The sequence below is a fragment of the Phoenix dactylifera genome, chromosome 2 (assembly GCF_009389715.1).
Source record: "Phoenix dactylifera cultivar Barhee BC4 chromosome 2, palm_55x_up_171113_PBpolish2nd_filt_p, whole genome shotgun sequence".
Classification (NCBI taxonomy): Eukaryota; Viridiplantae; Streptophyta; class Magnoliopsida; order Arecales; family Arecaceae; genus Phoenix; species Phoenix dactylifera.
In genome coordinates, this window is record NC_052393.1 from 13549559 (window position 1) to 13563030 (window position 13472).

General features: G+C 38.9%; 1 non-coding gene and 1 pseudogene across 1 annotated transcript; both read right to left on the bottom strand.

Annotated features, from left to right (window-relative positions):
* Positions 1-2016: 2016 nt before the first annotated feature.
* On the bottom strand, positions 2017-6704 carry LOC120109974 (annotated as a pseudogene).
* A 6415-nt stretch (positions 6705-13119) lies between these two features.
* Positions 13120-13225, bottom strand: LOC120110041. Its single transcript, XR_005510820.1, has one exon. It is a non-coding gene; the product is annotated as a small nucleolar RNA R71 (small nucleolar RNA).
* Between the last annotated feature and the right edge of the window lie 247 nt (positions 13226-13472).

Sequence of the window (13472 nt, forward strand, 5' to 3'; positions counted from 1 at the left end):
ATGAACATTCTTGAGTTATTATCGGCAATACATATTTTTGATACATATCAAGCACATCTGTTGCTCTAAGATCTTATTGAGAAAATCATGAAAGACAAGGAATGTATCACTAAATAACCATGATGATAATATTAAAATTTATAGATAAAAGTTAACAAAAATTATTGAGACATCTCTTCGAGTTTGAGCCAGTTACATTTTGCATTCCAAAAGTTTAAAAGTTTCAATTAGCTACCAAAACATTATTTTCTTTGCAATGTAGCTCAGCTGTCTATTTGGATCTGATATCGTTAATAGACTAAGAAAAAGAGCAAAATATTCTTGATTCGGAGAGGTTGGGATTGGTGACTTTCACGTGATCTCAAAGTGCTCCATCCTCGATGTTTCATCAACTTGCACAGATTTAAAGCACTCCGTTCCTCATGCATCCAACTGCATAGATCTCAAAGCACTGCACATCTATCATCCATCCGCTTGCATAGATCAAAGCATTTCATCCTCTCTCATTCATCCACTTAGATAGATCTCGAAGCATTTCATTGTCATTCATTTGCTTACACAAATTTTAAAGTGCTTCATCCTCTATCATCCATCTGATTGCACATTTTAAAGCCCTCTATCCTCTATTTGCACAGATTTAAAGAGCTTCATCCTCTGCATCCATCCACATGCACATATCTCAAAGCGCTCCATCATCCATCCACATGCACACATTTCAAAACACTCCATCTTCTATTATTCGGCTGCCTGCATAAATCTCAAAGCATTCCATCCTCTATCATTCGTTCGCCTACACAGATCTCAAAAAGTCTATCCTCTATCATCCATATACATATACAAATCTCAAAGCATTCCATTCCTCTACCATCTATTCGTTGATATAGATCTCAAAGCACTCCATCCTTAGTCATTCATCTACCTAACAGAGCTAAAGCACTATTTTTCAATTCATGCCAAAATAAGAGCCCTCTGCTAGATTAGTGGGAAGGGCAGTTTTGAAGCTTTACAAAAGTTTAGTTGTCAAATGAATCCTCACATTGTGATGTTTTATAACAGAGACAACGGCTGGGCCACATTATAATGAATTTGAAGTTTTGGTCGCTAGTTGGCACTTTAAACTTTTGGGATCTAACTGTAAATGATCCAAACCTAGAGAGGTCTATCAATAATTTTACTAAAAATTTTGCAAACCGGATTTCTTGCTTTTTGGTTTTCCATTTATTTAAGGCATATTCTGGCAGCTGTAGTTTATCAAGTGTTCCCATGGATCATTGTCTCTACAAATTATGAATTGAGACAACTCCACGAAATATTGCATGAAACTAGAGCCAAGTAAGGTTTGCTCGAACAACTGTGAATAATAGCATCTCTGCACGAACTCCGTACCATGACTCCGTCTTTGTTTAGCGGCCCCGCAGATAGATATTATATTTTCTCTATAATTATAGGCTTTTGGTTACGTGCTGCTTTCCTTTATCAAAGAATAAGAAAATATTTAAATTAAGCAACTGCACCAAAATGAGTGAATGTGCTGTTATCTACTCATTTATAGTAAAAAAGTCTTTAATCAGAAGAGAACGCACGTATCCTCCCTTTTTTTTTCTTTACGCCCAGCACGAGTGCTTAAGAGGCGATGACTCTCGATGATGCATGCAGTTCAGTTCAAAGTACTTAGATATCCTTCTCCTCTATCTTGTCTTATCTCTCTCTCTCTCTCCCTCTCTTCCCCTATCATTTCATTTTGATGACTTGTTGTGTGGCGCCTTGCCTCAAATTTATTTTGGATTCGGGGTCTTGAACCCTCTTTAATCCGTATTATTGATCATGCAATGAAATGCTTTAGCAGCAAACCCTGCTGTTTTTCCAAAAAAAGACGTAATGAAAAGAGATTATATAAGTTTTATTGCATCGAACATGCATGTAATTCTTCTTTCCCATGCAACTGAACAATTGCGAATAGATTCACTCTCTGTTGCCAGTGGCACTATCACAGGCAATCTTATTACTGACCACAGATGATATTAAGCAGAGAAGTAACAGTAGGGATGTTGTCAATTAATTAATTGGCACCAAGGATCCCATTATTGTGGTGCCTGGAGGAGCCGTCAAACGATCGTCGCACGCGAGCAGCCATCGGTTCATCATCATCAGGAGGAAGCGTTGTGTACACCACGAGCGGCATCCTCACGGTATGCGTCGCATCCCTCCATACGATGTACCAGAAATGAATTGCTGCGATATAGCTCCACCACGGACCGTAACGGTAAGGACTTCGTCTCCCCAACAGAAGAGAAGGAAAGGACCGAAGGGGTGACGCTGACCGTCAAAGGTATGGCGCAGCCAAGAGGCGTAGTACGTCGAGTTCGGCGCTCCCACGTTGGTCACCGTCCGAGGAAGACCCTAGAATTCTCTGCCCATCAATCACAGATAGCGCAAAGGATGGGTAGTTGAGGCCCCATGCATTCCCGATGGTGGTGGTGTTCGGGCAAGTGCTCGAGTCACCGGTGACCAGCTAAGAGTGCTCGTGTTGTAGCCCTGCTTGCAGAGGAAGTCGACGTAATCTTTCTCGGATGCATCAAAATCATCCTGGAGTCAGAGCCTGTCTCGGGTCGATCTGGCCTGCGCCGTAGGCAAACTCGGCATCTGCGTTCTTCCTTGGATCCATGACAGTCGCTGCAACCCATGATATAGTCATCTTCAAGGTGAAATTGAATTATGAAACGCCAAAGAAAAGCTCCATTTTCTTGATTCCGTTTGTTTTACCAGTTGTTCATGAGAGCAGACTTGGATGGCAGCAGGCGAACCACCGGGGTGTGCCGATTTGATGTAGGCAGCAGCGCGCTAACGTGAGGACAAGACATGGGCGTGCCGGAGATCACATTTATACTTCCTCTCGTGGGTGTTCTTCGGAGACCGAAGGTGGCGCCACGGAGACCAGGCAGCGAGAATATTACGCAGGTGCAGTCAGATCGGGCTGTTCGATATTGCCACTATTCAGATTCATGACTACTATGGGGATGGAGGAATGATTCAAATGAAGCAGGAACGGGTGGTACCTTGAGCATGTCGGGGACGACTGTATTGGGTCCTCTAGATGAGAACGAGACCACAGTTGGAGCCATGACATCTTCAATTGTCTCGCCCTCAAGATTGTTGCAAAAGGATTGCTGACATGGGATTGAGCTCGTGTGTTCAGTAAAACAGGAGCAGCTAATTAGCATCAGAGAAAATGAGATCATTGATTTGCTGCAATCCTCTTACGTACCTAGTGGACTGGATGTATGCCAATATTTGCGCACCATCTTCTACGCTGATCACAGTTGCAGGTAATGGGTAAGAGAAGGCCAAGTCGGAGTACTCCGAGTCGCTCATGATGACTCCAAGACCATGGCCATCAAGACACCAGAACCATCCGAAATGCTGTCGCAAAGCACTATCTTGTGCTCTGTTTTGTAGGAATTCAGACTACCAGGAAAGCAATACTTGGAGATATCACCTGATGCACCTGCTGAGATGTTTGGAGCACCTCCCCCATATATCAATGAATATGTGCCCACGAGCGCGAATCGATTAATGGAGTTTCCCTACATGTTGGGATCATATTAAGCAAGATAAGCTAGTAACTTTTAGATTTTAAATCTATAAAAATAGGATCCAGTACTCACAAATGAAGATCTGCCCATTGCCGAGGGCAACTTTGGCTATAAATTTCCTGTCGATGGGAGCTCGCGGCACAGTGATTGTCCAAGGAGCGACATTAGACACTGTTCGTGGGTCAGGACCCAGAATTGCCTGCAGAATTGGCTGTTAAGATGCCATTCTTCAATCGCATGGAACGACCCGATGGCTATGGGATCATCGAAGAAAGGACGAGGGGTCCTCCGAGGGAGACGGACAGTATGTCAACTCCATCAGCAATGGCATCATCAAATGCAGCCAAGATGTCAGCTGATGCACATCCAAAGCTCCAGCACACTTTGTACATTGCAATCCTTGCTTTTGGTACTCCACCTCTTGCAGTGCCAAATGCCAGGCCAAAGTAGCTAGTGTCGGGCACCAGTGCTCCTGCAGCAGTGGAGGAAGTGTGTTGTGCCATGTCCCTCAGAGTCTCTCGGGGATTTGAAGTCCGTGCTGGCGTAGATACCTTCACTATTGTAGTACCTTCCTCCAATGATCTTGCTGTTGCAGGGAATCGTTCAGAAGTAATGAAGTGGTTAGATGCTTGCACCTAGGGTCATATTTTCTGCCTCTTAACAATGGACAGAGAAGAAAGAGGGATTACTTGTTGCAAGTGAAGTTTGAGCCTTGACAGATCCCTTTCCATTTGGCAGGTGGGGGACCCATGTCCTTATCACTGAAACTATCAGGACTCCGGCCAAATTCCTGAAAATTCAGATGCATGATCTTCAGATTAAATTCCTAGATCTACGTGGTGGGATGTATGGATTAGAATTTTAGGAGATGAAAAAGGGATCCAAGTGCCATAAAAATGGCCATCATGAAGAAAGGATTGAAGATGGAAGAAAAATAGGTGCATATGAGGAATGGGTCCATGAATCACCTCACAACGAATCGTTAGGGAAAGATTAAGGTGGCAAAGGCACAAGATATTGATGACTGTTTTGCTTAGCACCACAGAGTGCAAAAGAGAGGAGAACTCATGTTAACATAGATGGAAGCTGTAAGATGCGGCGAAGTATTGAACCAGAAAGGTGCAGATGATCCTTTTTTTTTTTGTGATGGAAGAAAGATTGGATATAACGTTTGATACAACGAGCGATATGGTATGTTTGATATACTTTTAATCATGTATTTAGATTGGAGTGATGTTTGTTTGTTATGGCTGCTGAAATGATATTTTGATTGAATTTAAGTAACCGGGAGGGCAGAGCCAGTGTGTGGTGCGGCCAAGCAAATTACGTCAATATATACCTGTGTCAAGCAGTCCAACGATGACATCTCCTTCACTAGGAAAGCGTACAGTTCCACCAAGCGTAAGACCCATGAAATCCCATGACTTCGTGGTATGAAGCTTGATTATGGTATTTGGAAGAACAGAGACCACTCCATCCATCTCTGCGGTCACATATAGAAATGAGTAAGGGAACGAGAACATTTAACCTAATCAAATGATGCATGTCTTATTGCTTAGTAATTCTTACCCTGAATCCTTGTAGCTTCTTTGTCAGTCAACCTAGCAGCAAATCCATTGAAGCTTCTCCCATAACTGTACACAAGAGACTCTTTGGCACCAGAAGAACTGCAGTTAGGGGACCGCCATAACTTGTCAGCATATTTAGGATAACACCTCTCTTAATGCTGCCCAATAAATTGGGAATTTATTTAACGAAAAGCTAGAATTTAAAGTGTCTATTATTTTTTGGTTTTCCAATTGAATGATGCTAGATTTTAATTACTAAGCTATGAGACCATGAGTTGAACCATATGAAAAGGTAAAGACTCATTATAACAAACTTTATTCTTGAGCTATTATCAGGCAATACATACTTTTGCTACATGTTAAGTACATCTATTGTTCTGAGATCTCATTGGGAAAAATCATGAAAGACAAGAAATGCATTGCTAATGTACACGTAAAAACTATAGATCAATGAAATAGCTAAGCATTACAAACTTAGTTAATATCCCTAAATAACCATGATAATATGGTGAAAATATCTTTATATATAATATAATTTAATATTGTGATAATAACATTAAAATTTATAGATAAAAAGCATATAATCTTTATTTCACACTTTTTAATTTGATTTGCTGTTTAGGTAAGGGATATGATCTTGACAGCTCTGATTTTATCAAGTATTCCAATGGATCAATATTGCGTCCACAAAATTATATGAGACATTGCATGAGAAGAGAGCCAGGAAAAGGTTTACTTTGAAGAACTATGAATAATAGCGTCTCTCCTATAAATATTATATTTTCTGTATATTTATAGGCTTTTGGTTGGGTCTTGCTTACATAATAAGAAAAAATTTGAAAGCAACTGCACCAAGAAGAGTGATTGTGTTGTTATCTATTCATTTATAATAAAAAGTCTTTAAAATCAAATGAGATCACATGTATCCTTTCACTAGTATTTAGACTAGGAAATAGATGAATAACTTTTTCATGCTATTAAGCTTTTTCATTTTTTGTGTACGTGTGCATGGAGTATGTCGCATGCGACCAGGATAGTCCTATCATATTATCACAATATTATTCTTTAGCGAGTCCAATCCAGTTGTCCCCCTATTAACATGTACGGTTTTCAACTAATAGAAGAGATGAACAAGCTTCATAACTTTTAAGGAATACGTTTGGGATATTTGAACCAATTTAAAAACAATTTGGCGCAATGTAACCTTGCAAAATAATTTCTTAGCAGCACAGACTATTGGATAACTACAACTAGCCAAACTATATGTAGTGACCTTCCGAGGGCAGCTTCTAGGATGGAGTGATGCATTGACTTGGCAGCAAACCCACCCTTAGGCTTTTCCCCCATGTACACAATGTGGACCTGCACCCAGCTCAGTTAATAAATTAAAAAACTCCTTGCGAACTCATACTGAAAATAGGAAAAGAGAAGCACCAAAAAAAAAAGAAGAAACTATTACCTTTCTTTCCTCAGTGCAATGACAACATATCAGAAAGGATGCAACTAAAAGCGTATAAAGAAGGAAAAATGGCTTCGTGGCCATTGATGGGAGTCCTAAAACACTTGGAACGCTTCACTGAACAGATTCGATTCAACCACAGATGCCCCATTGGCATGGAGATCTGAGCTATTTATAACCAGCCCATTCACGTCCTCCAAACAATGACTCTTTGCCCTCTCCGTTGACAACTAGATAATGAGCATCACTTGGCTACCTCCGCCACCAAATAGATGAGAACAATCACCAGTATCAAACCTCTTCTCATTGTCCTCTCCAATTCGTTCCTTTTTCGGTCATTGACTCTTACTTCCTCATCATATTTGAGATGAGAACTAGCAAACAGACGGAGGATTTGAGCTTCCAAGGTTTTTAAGCTACGTTGTAAATTGAGTTCTTTGCGTTTTGTTTTCATGTTCTGCATGATGAGTTTGTGGACAGTTGGTTGATAGCTCCGCTGCAGTGCCGACTGTCCATGAGCCTGGCAACGAAAGGGAAAGGAGGAAGTATGGATGGGCTTTCCAAAGTGAACGATCTATTTTTTTTTTCGGAAGGAGGCCGACGATCTGGTCAACGGTCGACACTAAACTCTGTTCTTGGGACCTTGGGTTGACCACATCACTGTTCAGCTGCTACCACATCACTGAATAAAAGAACCTCTGTAGTAATGTTACGAAGCTTACTACCGACAGTTGTGTTTGTATTCACATATGTGATATGTGGATAGGAAAAACAACGTTGTCTTCATGATTTTAAAGAATAAAATTAAAAGGTTAATGGTGCTTCTGGATTTTGAGTATGGTTTTCTGAGTTCAGAACTATGACTCTTTTTTCTCAAAGTCCAGTGGAAATCTCGGCAGAAATTGTTTTCTTCACTGGTCATAGTAGGTCTTTTCTATCGGAAGTTGCTTTCCATCAAATTCAGCAGCAGTGTAGCAATCAATTTCAAATAGGAGACCAAGTCTTTAACTATTCCAAAATTTCTAGTAGATGACATTTTGATCCATCAATCAAACAAGAAAAGAAGATTTTGAGGCGTACAGGCTAAAGTTGATCAGTAATGACCCCATCATTCGAGATTCAAGCAGCTTGGGCAAGCAACATATGATAGATACTCAAATGAACTTTGAAATGATGCTACGGTATGAACAATTTCCAGTCAGAGCAATGAAATCTAAACAATCGTTTGATAGGATAAACAAATAAATAGATAATTATATACCAAAATACTGGCAGCCTGATTTGGTCATTGCTAGTATTTCAGCTCTGCGAAATTAAAGTTAGGAACACCATCCCCTCCCTCCCCCAAGCTTTTGCAACATGCTTTTCCCTGTGCATTTAAAAAATCTGAAAATAGAAGTTTTCTCAACAGATCAATTGAATTTTGTCATTAGACTATAAATCTGCTTGTATGATGAACCTTGGCAGCCTGTGTGCAGATGGGAGAGTGTTCCTGCTAGTAAGATATGGTGAGAACCCCTGTAATAAGTTCCATTTAACAAATAGTCCCTCGTATATATATGCGGCATTGATTCTATACGAATTTACTACTGTACAAAAAGAGGGGCCAGGGACTAAAGATTAAATTATCATAAAAAACATTGGCTGGAATACCTTTTTTATATATTTTTTTTCACCAATACCCTTTGAGATCTTTTCGTCTCCTATTAAATCCCATCACCTCCACACCCTCCTCCACCGTGCCTCCATAACCAAGGATCTCTATCCACGAACCCATCCCTCTCTAGTTCTTTATAAGTCTTTCTTGTGCCCCCTTATTTCTCTGAACTCTCCTTTTTTTTGGATATTTGAACTATCCATCTTGGTTTTTTTCTCATATTAATTGCAAAACCAATTGTTTGGCTCTCTATATCCAAATAAAATTTAGGGCCATTTTATCGACTTCGAGGATTACAAATAATCAATTAGATTATACATAATTTAATTTGTATTTCTTTTATTAGCTTTAATAGGTATCCACAGGTCCGCTTTAATTGCCAAATTGAATATGTGTACAGGGGAAGGAGAAGGAAAGGAGGGGAATAGAAGGTTGGTTGCTTGACAATGAGAAGTAGACAAGTTAGGTATATTGGATATTATAGGATGATGACTTGATCGGGACTTATAAAGACAAGGCCAATAGATAGGAAGGGCATGTAGAGAACAAAAAGGAACAATATTTCGTAATCAACTTTTTATTTATGAAGGCAATCAAATAACTAGCTATTTGATGAATAGGAAAAGTATTGATGATGATCATCAAAGATGGACAACTGATTTCCCTGGGATCATTTTAGCTTTGCTTAATAGGACACTACAATAAGGGATTACCCACTTTTCATATACGAAAGAAAAAAAAAAGAGAAGGGGAGGGGGCGGAGGAATAAGAAAGTTCATAAATCTTCCTTTTGTGTGTTAATCTATTTGTTATATCATATAAAAAATGACACAAATAAAGAGTGTATCATCGATTAATTCATGCATATCATAATTTGGCAATTGTGAAAGTTTGTTACTTAACGTGTAACAGAAATTTTGTTATTAAAACTTTTATTTATTATAATATATTATATTGATATTTTGCATTAAAAATGCAGTTGAAATAACAATAATAATAATAATATCAAAACAAATGTTTAATAAAATTTGTTATATGCTTTCTATTATAATTTATTTTATGCTAGTTTTATCCAAATAATAGTATTAGGACAACTGACTAGCAACTCCCTTTGTCCAAACTCTAGTCATATGTCTCCTTACATGTATTTATCTATTTATGGGATCATGTAAAATACACAAATAAAGATATATCATCGATCAATTCATGCATATTATAATATCATAATCATTAAAATTCAATGCTTAATATACAACAAAAATTTAGCTATGAAAATTTTTTATTTATAATAATATATTATATTGCTATATTGCATTTCAAGAATAACTTCAATAATAATAATATCAAAACAATAAATATTATATAATGTCTATTATAATTTATTATATGCTAGTTTTTATCCAAGTAACAAATCAAGCCAATCAAATTTATAACTAATTTTCTAACCATCAAATCTTTTTTATTCAAATTGTAATCACATCTCTTCTATTGCCGGCTGATAAGTGCTTAATAATCTATAATTTACTTATCTTTCCATAGCACTTATCAATGTTTTTAAACTGATAAATATATATTTTACCATAAAATTAAATAAACATGGAAATGAATTTAAAATATGGTAAGAGGTAAATAATTCTTTTCTCAAAACAGACTCTAAACTTGTCTCTCTCCTGGTTATAATCTTTCATGAAAACATATAAGGAGGAGATTGTGTTGACCCGATTTGGTAACCTGATGGAGTTGTAATCAAGCTAAGGTTATAATTAAATGGGTTTTGGTCCTGATTCGACCGAAAGTTATAATTAATTATGTATGGGGCAAAGGTTTGATTAACCCTTTTTATTAGGTCACGGTCCGGTTTTTAGTCGTGTCTGGTCGAGTTCGATCTGAAGCAGCTTAGCAAGAATTAAATTTAAATGACAATGGGCTCAAGGACAAGTCAACCATCATAACCCACCTCAAACCCAAAGTCAATTCCCAACCAATTCGTTATCTGCCTTCATATAAAATTTATAATAATAATAATAACTAAATATTCACGATTCACTGTTCATATGAACAGTGTCCAGTTCAAACACTGTTCATAAGAACAGTGTTAAAAATAAATAAATAAATAAAAAAAACAAAATGCCGAAAACACTGTTCATATGAACAGTGTTTGTGAAAACACTGTTCATGTGAACAGTGATAGAGAAAAAAATAAATAATACATAATAAATAAATAAAAAATAAAAAAATAAAAAAAATTGGGAATCCACTGTTTATCTTCTTCCTCCCGCAGCGCATCACGGCCGTCCATGGCGTCCTCCCATCGATCCTCCGATCAGCCCCTCCCAGCAGCCGAGATTCATGGCATCGTCTTCATCCCCGAGTATTCCGCCATCCGCCGGTGCAGCCAGCGACCACTCCTCCGCGATCCCAGCCGTTGGCATCCGTCTCTAGCGCCGTCCACGTCGTCACCTGAGATCCAGCCATTCTCCCAGCGTATCACGCCATGGATCCGGCCACCTTCTTCTTCCGCTCCTCCCAGCATTGCGCCCCAACCGCTCCACGGATCACGCCGAGACCCAGCCGCTCCACGGATCTACAGCCCACAACCCAGCCTCCCATTTCTCAACGTCTTCGTCCGCGATCTGCCCTCCGGTATCACGCCTCGGAATCAGCCACCCGTGATCTCTTCTCCCTTCCCAAATGAGCACTCCGGACAGCTATAAAAGGAGGAGGGTGGCCATCGGCTGGGGGGAGCTGGGTTCGAAAGAAAACAGGGGGGCGCTCGGTTTTGGGGAGAGATGCTCTGTTCGGGAGAAAAGAAAAGAAAAGAAAAGGAGGGGGGAGAGAATATTTTGGGTATTTTGGGAACAGCGGTAGCGGAAGATTTTTATATGAAGATGAAAGGCCGTCCGGAAGCCATGCGCGGCTGAGCATCTAGTCTAGGGCTAGATGAAGCCCTAGCAATATAACAGGGCATTGTAGTTCTTACTCTTTTAATCTTTTTGGAGTTTGTTTAAATTCTCATTCTCAATGAAAAATTATTTTATGATGTTTAAACCTTGAGCATGCCATTTACTATTCATGTTTGCTAAAGTAGTCTAAGATGATCCATGCCTAGGAAGATGAGATGTGCTACACCCTAGATTAGCATACTTAGGTAGACACTTCATGCTATACCGAAGATGGATCTTTCTAAAACTCTTTATGTTTTTATTTTAAAAGGCTTGTAGCCAATTTGCATGCCTCTCCAAAAGATAAAAATTAAGAACACAACCCCTAATGCAATGCTATGCGGTGGATTCCAAACCCTAGATCCCTCTACTCTGATAAACTCCAATTTGCACTCATAGATTAATTCAGTATAATTAAGTTAGCAAACTCTTCTTCTTGATTTATTTTTAAAAGAAAATAACTTGTCTCCAATCCCTGTGGACCGACACCCGTAATCACTATCCTAAAGGATACGTGCTATTGCGTGGTTTATTTTCGAAATTGAAAGAACCGATCAATTTTTGGCGCCGTTGCCGGGGATTGCTAGCATAGTTATTTTTCTTATTAAAAAAATTATTTAAAATTAAAAAAAATTGTAAAAAAAAATTTTCTATTATTGTTACTTTTCTTATCTTCTTTTTCTCCCTTACTAATTTTTATTTATTTATTTACTTTTTTACAGGAATCGAGGAAAAAAAAATTTGGGATGATCAAAAGGAGAACTGCTGGAAAAGAAATGCTGTAGAGGTTTAAAAAAAAAATTAAATTGCTGGGGAAATTTTCTTTGGTAACCTCTAAACTTTTCTTATTTAAATTAATTATTGGCTTGAAATTTTGTGGTGATTGTTTGATTTTAATTATAGCAAAATTGTGAATGCATGCTTGATACACATACACAAATCAATTTGCACATAGTAAGGGCAATCACCCCAACAAGATAAGAGCCGGATTTCATCACCGGACTCTTGCCCAACTTAGGTGAACTCAATCTCATATAGTGTCATCTTTAATTAAAATCAATTAGACGTTGGCCCCTAGGGACATTCGAGCTCAATAGGACGAAGATCACCGAAGGTTGCACCAATTTCGCTCTGTGGCTTAGTTGATGTCTAGGCAAGCTTTGTCCCTATAAGGGAGACAGTTCATCTGTTCGAGGCAAGTGGGTTTTAAGTGGGACCTTTGCGAACGCATCGTGACCCCTCCACTTACCTGGGAGCTTACCTGGTCAACTCGGTTCATTAGACCGGATTGGAGGCTTAGGTGCCCTCTTCAAACCAGTTAGGAGCTGTCTAGTGATTTTAGGACAAAGACTAGGATTGATATACTTTTTTCTTTTATTGCATGCTTGATTAATCGAGTACTAGTGTATGCACGATAGTCGTTCTAGAGTACAAAACCTATTACCTTTTGACCCTGAAATAGAACGAACCCTTAGGAACATTCGAGCTAAGATCAAAATATTAGGATCATCCCCACCTCTTAAGATGGCTGAAGAACAACCCAAACTCCTGAGAAAATACTTTGCTCCCACTATTTACACTTCCCCATCTTGCATTCGATTACCTGAGGTAGCAGCTGTACAATATGAAATAAAGTCTAGTGTGATCCAAATGCTTCCATCTTTTTATGGGCTCACCAATGAAGATCCATATAAACACCTAGATGAATTCCTTGAGATTTGCACCACTGTCAAGATTCAGAATTTCACTGATGATGCTCTGAAACTTAGATTATTCCCCTTCTCCCTTAAAGATAGAGCCAAGCAATGGTTGAATTCTTTAGAAGCCAACTCGATTCATTCCTGGGGTCAAATGCAACAAGAATTCTTAAAAAAATACTTTCCCATAGGAAGAACGAACCAGTTTAGACGTGCTATCACAAGCTTCTCTCAAACTGAGGGAGAAGAATTTCATGAAACTTGGGAGAGATTTCGGGACCTAATCAGTAAATGCCCACATCATCAAATACCTAAGTGGCAGCTAGTGCAATGCTTCTATGACGGATTGCCTGAACGAAACCGTCAGATGATTGATGCCGCATGTGGGGGGACATTCATGCTTCAAAATGAGCATGAAGCATGGAAATTATTTGAAAATCAAAATGAAAACTCCCTCCACCATGCTTCATGTTCTCGTCAAGCACCCCCGAGTTCTCAAAGAAAAGGGACCATTTGTGAAATAAGTCATTCTATGGACCTGTCTAGCAAGGTAGAT